This window comes from Pavona decussata, unplaced genomic scaffold, assembly GCF_977016875.1.
Source record: "Pavona decussata unplaced genomic scaffold, jaPavDecu1.1 SCAFFOLD_281, whole genome shotgun sequence".
Classification (NCBI taxonomy): domain Eukaryota; kingdom Metazoa; phylum Cnidaria; class Anthozoa; order Scleractinia; family Agariciidae; genus Pavona; species Pavona decussata.
In genome coordinates, this window is record NW_028145682.1 from 568,598 (window position 1) to 580,000 (window position 11,403).

Sequence of the window (11,403 nt, forward strand, 5' to 3'; positions counted from 1 at the left end):
CTCGGATTTCTTTTTTTTCCGAGTATGCCTGCGTCACTTTCCAGAATAATCATCATTCTCAATTTCAGTATTGTTGAGTCTTTTAATATTCCTCCAAATCCCCTTAGTTAAGAAGCAGTTGTTCAATGTCACAGCAGTTTGCGTAGCCTAATATCTGTACTCAGTAATTAAAAGCATTCTTCTTTAGATAGAGGAGGTTCTCCCAGTAACGGGATGAGAGCTACAATTACTGCACTTAATGGGGGTATATCACGCTGTTTTGAATCTGTGCGTTGGTGGGAAATAACATTTGCCAACTCTGTTGTTCTGCATTGTAAGAGTCTTTTCGGCTATTAGATTATTGATGAGGGTTTTTACCTGCTTAAAATACTTTATTTTGCTCGCTTGTGGGGTATATTTTGTATATTAAAATAAAGGTTTTCCCGCATCCTCATAGTCATTGTTCCGTTGTTCCTAGATTCTTCCCACCCAGTTCTGCGTATTAAAGCTTTTTTCCCCCCTCCTCCTCCCACCCAAATTTCTCTAGTTTATTCGTTTAATTCGCACATACTGCCGAAAGCCATATTGCTCTAAAGAGTGGTCTTTGGTTGCAATTAAATCGGGAGAAATTGTGCTGCTTCTCTATACGTTTTGCTCAATCTAGCCATATTGTGGCAGATAAATATATGGCCTTGTTTGCTTTGTGGAAACACGTTACCGAGCCCTTATAATTATTGTGATCAAAAACCAAGATGCCAAGCAAATGTCTCAACCGATTCAGTGAAGTAACTGATGGATGAAACTTTTCTCGGTCTTATGGTGATAATAAGGCATTCTGACTTCATTTAAATTCATTAAGTGATATAACTAAGATATATGGAGATTTAACTGACCTGTTTCCCCAGAGCATATGGCCGCACGTAAGACTGAAAAACTTCACAACGTTACCCCGATTGAATTGTAATTTTGTTAGCCTATTGAATTCTTGGACATTTAGCTTGGTGGCCTTTTGATTGTCAGTAGACACGTTAATAAAAGTTATCTGAAAGTTAAAGAATTATTACTTCTAAGTTGGTGTGTTTTAGTAAATCAGTTCTTACAAAAGAAATAAGTAGAAAATGTTATATAGACAGAATTTGATTGCAAATCAGTCAAAGGATCATGTTAATATTTTTCAACGGACTGCTATTACCATTATGCTTTTACCATTCTAGCTGATTGTGTGAACCGGCTGGTTTACAAAATGTTTGATTTTCGAACGCGTAAGCTTGCTGTGCTATGAGGATCTTTTATATAAAGTTGTGTAGCACTGAATTATACTGTCGCGGGGTAGAATTGTAGGCTACACAGACATCAAAGAAGGCGTTCAGCTTGCGTTAATTCTCGCCATAAGTGAGCCCTCTCAAGGTACGATATCGAGGGGAAATCGTTTACAAGGTAGCTCTATTTATGTCAGATGGTTGAGGTAATAGGGTTTTTGGAACATAAATACTATTCATATCCGAAAAGTTGGTGTTTTCCAGCTTCTTGGGGTTCCACGAAAAAAAAAAACCAAATGAAACAAGTCTGTTCACTGGTGAGAAATGTTGTAAAACTTAATTAGAATTTCTTAATAAGGTCTGAATTGCGAAAAAAAAAAAAAAAAAAAAGGCGAAATCGCTAGATCCAAGGCAACTAACTTAAACAAGTTTGTATAAAAAGATTTTAGTTTACGTACGGATGAAGAAATAAGAAAATCTAGCTGGGAATAACAGGGCTAACCATAAGGAACTCAGAAGGTGTCAAGTCGCGAGGGTGATGCAACTCATCGGTCGCGCGCCTTGAACAAACAGTTCGTTTAGAAAGATCTAGAGATCAGGAATTGTTCGACCTTACAGCTAAAAAAACACCAAGAATGTAAGAAACTTCGTGATAAATGATCTTATGTTCAGTTACCCAAAAGCGTAAAGTAAAATGTGTTTTTTTTTGTTTATTTTAATATTCGTCTTTTAGGGGTAGATAATAACAGCTATAACCTTTCTTTGTAACTTTTAAATTTTATAACTTTGTTTCTTTGTATTTTAAGCGAATAAATATCGCGGCGAATTTCAACTGAATGTATATCGAATTGAATAAATATTGAAGTGAATAAATAATTTGGTTAATATATTGTAAAACTCCAAATATACTCCCAGACAATTTTCCTAAATTAGGCATTTTTAATTTTGAAAAATGGAGATTTCAAATAAGGGATTGTATATGTGGGCATATACGTCGAAAAATATACTTCTATAACAGGGCTACTTTCATTTGGACACTCTTATAAATAGAGGATACCACACGGCGGCGCGACGATATGAATTTTATTCTCGAGTGGTAAAAGCAATGTTTTACGAACGAGGGCAGCGAATGAGTAAAATATTGTTTTTAACACGAGAAAATAAAATTCACATCTTTAAGCCACCGAGTAATTATCTTTTTCTTATATAGACAAATCTATCGCTCGCCATTTTCACGGACTGTTTGCTCAAACAACCGTGAAAATGGGAAACGACGTTTTCAATATCCTCACAAGTGCCTGAGGGTATGGAAAATACGCCACTGGGGTCTTGGATGTAGCTTCGTATGAATTTTGTGAGTGGTGTATTTTCCAGTAAAACATTCCTGTCCATATCAATAATAAAACACAATAAGTTACCGTAGTTAGCTTGAGTGTAGACCATCTGGTAAAGAGTATCGTCTTTGCTATGCACCAATCACTAAAAATGGTCGCGTTTGAGAGATGATGACTCACACGGTGGAAAGTTTGCTTGGTACGGCGGAAAACGAGCGAAAGTGATTAAAATAAACGATGACCATCCAAAGCAATCGTGGTCACATTATTTGGGTTTTAACCGCTTTCACTACTCCAAAAAATAAGGCGAGTTTAGTTCAGTCCTGACCCATACTAAGCAAACAGACGTTTTCACAGACTTACTCTTTGTTTATTTCAAAAGGCTTGGAGGAAAGAAAAACATCGTGGAGAGATAGGAATAAAAGCTAGACCTCATGCGCTACAGATAAATAATCTAATTACCAAACCCTCGCAAAGAAGAAGAACCAAACTTTAACGCATAATGTGCAGCGAGGCCAACGCGAGGTCTCACGACGTGATATATACCCCTGCTAAATGCGCTAATTGCATCGCCTCTTCCAGTTACCTTGTTAACTCCTTTGTCGCGAAAAATATGCTGCTTGTGACAAAGTTCACATATAAGGCTACAACGTTTGAAATATAAATCACTGCTAAGCACTGAAGCACTACGACCAGACGTTGGAGGAATATCAAAAGGTATGGATAGTTTCAAAAATTTATTACATGGCCGGCCGATGAAAACGATTAAACTGATTGGCTCACTTAGCAGTCTGAGAGTTGCCATACAGACCGCTAATATGGAACGCTCAATTTTAAATTTTCTTACTGTTTCGTGCTTTCGAAAATTAAGAAAAGGCGTTGTATTTCTGTTGAGTAGAAAATGAGTATAATCTTTTTGTTATCTCTGGTCTACAATATTGGCGGAGCGTTTCCAAACATGGCATACAAATTTTTGTTTGCGGCTCACATTTTGTTCCTTGCCACCCTGTCTATTTACGACTACAATAATATTTAAAAATTTGTTAAAAAGCCATGGTATTCCAAACTGTATTAAACAAGCTTGTTTCACTCTTGTTTTTGCTTCGCAAGTTAATGGACATCGCCTAGTGGCATCCACGGTCCTTTATGGGAATCCTTTGCCAACACAAATTGAGAGTTTTTCGAAACTTTGATTTTAGCTCGAAACGCCTTTAACAGATGTCATTGCTCAATTAAGACAAAGTTGGTAAAATCTGTATTCCCAAAATTGAGTAAACGTTGTTCCGTGGTTTTCAAACAATAATAAGCGAAATTCCCGTGCTTTCAGGCTTGAAGCGGCATAGTCTTTGTAGAGTAAGTAATTCTTCCACCCCCGTTTCTTCATATGGTGTTAATCAGTTTTACCTTAAACTTTTAGGTTAATTGTTTAATGTCCATGGATTGTGGTTTTCTTTTCGTTGATTTTCTTGAAAGGAAAACTTTATCCATTCTTGTTATAAGCAATTCTTTTTTCATGGTGGTTGAGTATACTATGATTGACAAACGCCTCACCCAGTTAAGTGGTGACTTTACAAAATAAATAGCCGGTGAACTATATTTTCGCAGAGCACGTTATATCTTGCTTTTACACGATTACTTACTATAAATTTGTTCCTATCAAATAACAGATCTTACAGTGACCTTACAGTGATCCTATGTGAAAATATGGCTGATATTCCTTGCTGTCTGTTTCATGTAGCAGTTCATATTAATTGCAAATAAACATTTGGGGATATAAATAAAAATAAAGAAAGAAGATCGCATGAAAAGTAAGGGTGAACTGATCTCATTACGTGTTTGATCGCCGGATGGTTGCTACTGCTAGCCATGATAGTTTGGTAATCTGGCAGTAAAAAAAGGGATCAAAACTATTATACCCCAGCAAGACCTTTCCTTTTCCTTCACTCTTTATGTTAAGTTGGTTTTGGTTCCTCGTTGGACTTCTCCGTTCGTCGCTCACTTTCTCGACTTGTTCGCTTTAAGAAGTCGACTTGTGTCAAATCTAAGCAGAACCCACCAAACCACAAAATAGACGGCGGTCTCTGCCTACCCCCACCCCCCCCCCCCTTTCCTCAACCTCAAAAGATGGTGTTTTTATTGCATAGCGACGTCTCTTGATCCAGCAGTTAGTTTTTATCTAGCAATGCTGACCCTTACTAGCTGAATATTTCTGTGTCAACTCAAATTTTAAAGACGCTAAAATTGTATCGGTAATTATTTTCATGACATAGGTGGTGGTAGTTGTTATGGCCAGTTCCCTAAGAAGGAGTGAATTACATTCAGCAGTATTCAGCAGTACAGTTATTCATCATTGACAGAAATTGTTGTCAATGGTCATGCAAATGTGACCCGTGTCACATGACTGCTAACCAAAATTTTTTCCACAGTCAAATGCCCAATGGGGAGGGCTTCTTTTTGCATCAAGTTTCCCTTACCACAGAGAGAGGAGATGGTCCGGATGGGGGTACCTCGATAACAATAAGCACTTAAATTTTTGCCTCTATAATATCAGAAAGCCAAATTTTGGGTTGTTTAACATCTCGCAGTAAAAACAATCACTGTAGCACTAAAATTTGATACACATGAAAAAAAAAAAAAAGTCTCCAAAAGTACCGGGGTGATAATAGAAATGTTTATCCACAAGTTAAATAGGATATTATGAGTGTCAATAATTATAAAAGATAATTACTTCGGCAGTCGGTGCTATGAGAGATATTGCAGCAATATCTCTCATAGCACCGACTACCTCAGTAATTATCTATTAAATATCATAATGAAGTCGATTTAAGTCTTTTAAAAAAGCTGTTAGTAACACGCTTTGGGGAAGACACCATTTTTCTTTTAAGTTCCCCTAGCTCTAGCAACCCTCCGGTTGTCAAGCTGAGATAAAGAATATTCGTAGAATGTTAAATAAACATGTTTGTGCTATTGTTCGGGGTTCTTAGTCTATTAGCAGTCTGCGTTCACTGCATGGGCGAGTGTCGGTAAGTTGATTTTACCTACTTTTATTTTGTTTCATGGGAAAAAAGGACGTTGATCAACGATGATAGCTATATGTAGAGCTGGGAGAAATCTTGCCGTGAGTTCTGGACCCGTTGGGAAGAGAGGTAGATCGAAAAATGTGTCCCGATTTGGGTCCCGATTTCAATCAATATATGGCCATGTAGCGTGTATTTAAAATAATAATTTGTCGCGTTAAAGACAGAAACTTGTTACTACTCAGTTTTTTTCTAAATATCGGCGTCAGATTGAGCAGGTGAAATAATACCCACCATATATAACTTTAAAAACCAAATACGAACTCTGCCGAGAAAAAGGATACAAAAATGAGACAAAACGAGCTGAACATTAACACAGTGATTGTTTGTTTGGCTCAACTGAATAATATAATCGAGAATTAAAATACTAATTCATTATATTCGAGTAGATGAATGCAACACTCGCACGAAAAGGCCTTAAAAGCTCTAAAATCCAACTGATGCCAGGAAAAGTTTCAAATTTTCGATATTGGAAAATATATAAAAAAAAAAAACAACAAATGACTACATTTACGTGCCTAAACGAAACTGTGGGGATACGGTGTCCAAATGGCCACAATGTCTGTAAGGAACTTCATCTTAGCTCTTGGATTTAGCTGTTGGCACTGTAGCGTACAATAAGCACGGCAAAACGAATGATATTAGACCATATAATTATTACTCTCTTCAATTACTGAGAGCACACTGACAACGAAAACATTGTTAAGAGGCTGTCCGCGTAAGAACTGGATAAGGCAAATTTCGAATTTTCACCGATTTCGCTGATTTTTTTTCAATGAACTTCAATCATTGTATCCCATAAACAAATATCACATTTACTGAGTTCAATGCGATTTTTTTCGTTGTTGGAGAGACGGTTTACAAGGTGACCGACAATTTATGTATACATTGCGGGCGCTGCCAAAACGTTATTCCTTGTTTAAACAGCTTGAATATTTTACACATTGAAGATCCATTTGTCAGTAATAATTTAAAGGTTTAGCATTTCTTTTTGTGAAATTTTGCGTGAGTTACAATTTTTTTTCGTAAAACCTCCTCCTAAACTTCAGAATGCAATAAACGTGACATACATGTAGTTAAAGCCTATTTTCACAAAAGTGGGACCTGACTTTGGGTCAAGTGTATTTTAACTCAAAGCACTAACACCAATCTACTGCATGCTGTCTGGAATAAAATTTGTGGGCACTTTACGCAGAGCTCCGCGATTTCCCAAATAGTCACGATTTCGATCGAAACTTAAAGATGAGGCTGTCAGGTCGATAGACGCATTTCCGAACCAAACTAAATAAATAAGAAATGCAATAATAATCACTAAGTAAATATTTTTGGCCATAAGTCATTATTTTAGAGAAAATCTATCCTTTTATTGGAATTTTAAATGAAAACTCCTGAGCTATTTTTCATTTTCCACGATGTGCTATAGCTGAGTGTTTGTTTTGCATGACTGACACTTGTTCAGTTCAAACTTATAGTATATTCAATACTCATTCTACACTCAATTAAAGCGTTACCTTCCTTGTATGTATGAATAAAATTAATAGTTAAAAACACTCTCCAAGACAAGGAATTAGCTGGGCAAAATGTTTCTTTCTGCCTCTTATAGTAGGTAAACTTGTTTCTTTACGTTTACTGTTCACTTCCCACGTAACGCGGTGTTTCATCAGCTATCAATTTATCAAGACTCGGTTGTTCATTTCAGTCTTATTCAATTATAACCCAGAAGTGTTTCAATTTGAATATTTTGTCAAAACTCTCCTAGCACATTCTGAGGAACCTGCATTACTTAAAAATGTCTGCTAGCACTATTCCATCCAGTTGTTCCATGCATAAATTCGAATGATTACAGATTCCTTGTGGATCCAGCAGACTGAGCACTGAGAAAGGAGGAGAGCCATGTGTTGCTCTCTGAGTTGCAACTCAGATATATCGGCGCATTTGGCGAGCTGTCACCCATCAAAATAAGGCGATATTACCGAAGCCCAGCTGGTCTTGGCAAGAGCGGGTATTCGCGGTTCGTCAGCGGCCCGGTTCTCGAGCTTGACCATCTGCCCGAGGCATAAACATTTAATAGGGAAATTTTGTCGAGTGATTTTTTTTTTCTTGCGACAAAGGAGTGCATATAGCTAGGTCTATAAATGAAACGATAAAATCATTGACATAAGTTCTCTCATCCAAAGAATAGAATAAACACAGATTGCGTTAAATATTACAGGTAATACTTGAGACTGGGATGGTAAACGATTATTTCCAAGGTCAAATAATTGGAACCACATTGGGCTGGTATGAGCTAAGTGTTGTATAACTCAGTCAATTAATCTCGACCGCAAATTGATTTGTATAATAGCCAGATAACTAGCTGTATCTACAACCGGTATTTGCTTTTTCTGTGACATAATCCTTTTAAAGTAACATAATTTCCTGCTTCGACCACTCTACTCTTTCTTTATCGTGTCATTCAAGTTAAGCGTTTCACTTTCTGACAGAAAACAGAGCAGATTTATAACCTACCAGCATATCCCATATTGTCGGTTTGTGCGTATGTGACGTAGCAGACATGTCACGCTAAAGATTGCCGAGAATCACGCAAACGTCGGATATTTTGTGACACCTGTGACTAATTTTTCAAGGTTTTTACAGGTCACATTTTTTTTAACCGAGAAAAAAATTTTAAGAAGCACAAGAGCCCGGTTTTTTAGCTTTCTAGACTCTGACTGAACCACGGAAACAGTGTGGGTTTTGTTTCCCTCGAACCTGAATGTTTTCCTTGACACATCCTCATTTCCTTCATTAGGGCCTTATATGTAAACAAGCTTAGAAGCGTTGAGAGCAGTGCAGTATTGCTTTCTAGCTTTGTGAGGTTTTTGTTCAATGTTGGCAGGTTAATTAAGTCTGATATTTTACTAAAGAATAAATACCACCTTAAGCACTGTTTTACTGTTTAATAATCACCAATGAGGATACAAAGTAAAGTAAACTAAAAAAAAATGTAACATGTTTTGGTGGCAACCATGACTCCCCTGGAGGGGGGGGAGGGGGGGGCGTTACTCCCCTATGAAAATGATGGGGGTGCCTGTCAGAAAATTTCAAAAGCACCCATAAAAGGCACCATAAGGTACCTCAAGAAGTATCGTGATCCTGCTTCTTCCTGTGTGCTTTACAACAGAAAGAGCACAGTCGAGGCTTCTTTATTTATGAAATGGAATGGCAATTATGGGAACTGTATATTGTACAGTATAAGGTTTTCCTCCTTTTATGAAAATGAAAAGAGGAGGTGAAAGTTGTGTGTATAGAATATTGGAAAGAAGTGGCAGTGTGTGAGTGGAGCTGGAGACATTAGCAATCAGTGCAAGTCTAAAGTTAGAGTATAATATACGATTATTTTAGATTATTATCATTATATTATTATCACGTTTTCTCTATTAGTGTCCATGTGTTATCTTATAGCAGATCTTAAGTGATCTTAACAGCTGGAAAAACGAAAAAGGAAAAAGGAAAAGAAACGTGTTAAGAGCAATTCTCCAGGAACGTGAAGCAAAGTTGGAAATGAAAAATTTTAACCCCCCCCCCCCCCCCTTCAATTCTTGTGTGAAGGTAGGTTACCTTGGGGGATAAACAAAAACAACCATATTTGGATCGGCAGATGTATCGTTGCCATGGTAACTGCACTTGATGACGTCGGCCTTAGGACCATGTTTTGAGCAAAAGTTCCATTCTCAAAAAGTAAAAGTAAACGAGTCTGGTTCTCGGGTGCATGTGAACCAATTTAAATGAAATTCATACAGATGGTAGAGCCACTCTCCCAGTTTATAAAATTTGCCGTTAAAATAATTTGGGTTTCATAAACAAGAAGAAAATGCTCGTCTTACTGTGTTCTCTGTCAGCCATTTAGACAAGCAGGAAAAACAAGCACAACCATATTCGTAATTTCTCCAAAAGTACTCTTTTCACATAAACCAAGATTACACAGATATTGATGTTTCTAAATATTAATATATATATATTTAGCCAAGCCTAAAAGCGCAGCTCCACAATAGAAGTCTGCTTATTGTATGAACGTAATAACCTTATGAGTTTCTCATCAATTCTGCAGTTATATAGTACATTTTCAATGCATATGCAGCTAACTGCTCATCAACAATAACAATGTAAAACAGAGGGCAAAATTACTGAATGCTAATTTGTTGTACCAGAGGGCAGTTTTTCGTAATTTTCTCTTTCACCGAGGGCAAAATTACTTACTCCTGATTGGTCGAGCGGCGAAAATACTCGCTCCTGATTGGCTGAGCACGACAGTTTAACATTTTGTTGGTTTCTGCATTTTGTGTCCAAAAAAACAAGTTCTTTGAGGTTCTTTCGAAGTTGGACTCTTTAAGCCGGGTTCTTTGTACCAAAAATACATGGAAATCAAGTGCTGTAGCTAGGAAGGAAATTCCTTAAGGTTAATTTTGGTGTCTCTCACAAGAAACAGCAGAACATTATTTGTGTCAAAAGCAAAAGACTTGGATCAGATTAAGTTTTATTTTGTTTGGTCGAGAAACTGAAATCAGTCATAGCGTCTAAGTGCTTTTAACGAACGATAACCGAGCATGAAAGTGTCCTTTTGATGGCAGGAAGGAGCAGGAAGAAATTACTCAGCAAGTTCCTTCTTTGGATCCATCGTTTGCTATTTTTATCGATCTATGTTCGTGTGATTTCCAAGCGGTAGGAAGCTTCACAGCGCAGATGAACAATTAATTGATGCCTAACATTTGATTTATCGTTGTTATGTTTGCTCCTGAATTAAACTTGTATTCTCTCTTAATTACATGTGTATAATGGGAACTGTTCTCGTCGGTTTTGTTTGCTTTGTACGTTACGAAAAAATCAAATAATTTGTTGGTTTGATTGCACCTTCGATGAGTGTTTTACTGACTGTTTTACGAAGTTCCTTGATAGTTTTAGGAACATTTTGCCCTCTGTGTTATAAAAGCGGAATTTGTTATTTATTTTTTATTATTGTTTTTAGCTTTTAAGATGATCGAGGCAAAACGGTTTGTGAACAGCCAACGCGCGATACCGGCATTTTACATTCGCTTTTAACGTTCTTTGAAAAGACTACTTTGAAAATTACTCACACATCCTAATCTTTACGGTTATATCCTACTGTTTTAAGTATTTTTGTTTGTTCTCTGTCAAGATTGTCAGAAATAAATGCTAAAATTAGAAATATAGGCGAGAAAAACTTGTCAGTAGTTGTCAACACTACAAGAAAAAAATATCTTACAAAAACAGCAAAATTAAAAAAAAAAAATTACACGAATATACTCGCCTCTTTGGAGAATAACCAGTCCTTTTATTCGATTGCTGATTTTTTCGTTCGTTTACAACGTTAAGATTCACTTTAAGAAGAAAAATCATTGCATCTTAATTTCATTTCATCGCGCGGGATTAGAGTAAAATAATTTCTCTTTAAGATTCGGCCGCTGTGCCGCCTCTAAAAGCTGCTAAAAGAGTCGATCTTGTTTCTCCCGCCACGATCCGCCTTGCTCTTTCTCCCACTGTTTGACGGCAAAATTGGACGAGATCAGAAAATAAAACTCCAAGGGAAATAATCAACATGGATTGAAAAATTGAGCTCAAAATACTGTTCTGAAGTTAGCAGTATTCGCTTAAGCTTAAGGTAAACTGCAAACTAGCAAACTTGCAAAGTTTTGTCAACAAAATTGCATGAATGTACTCGCCTCTTCTGAGAATAACCAGTCCCTTTATTCCATT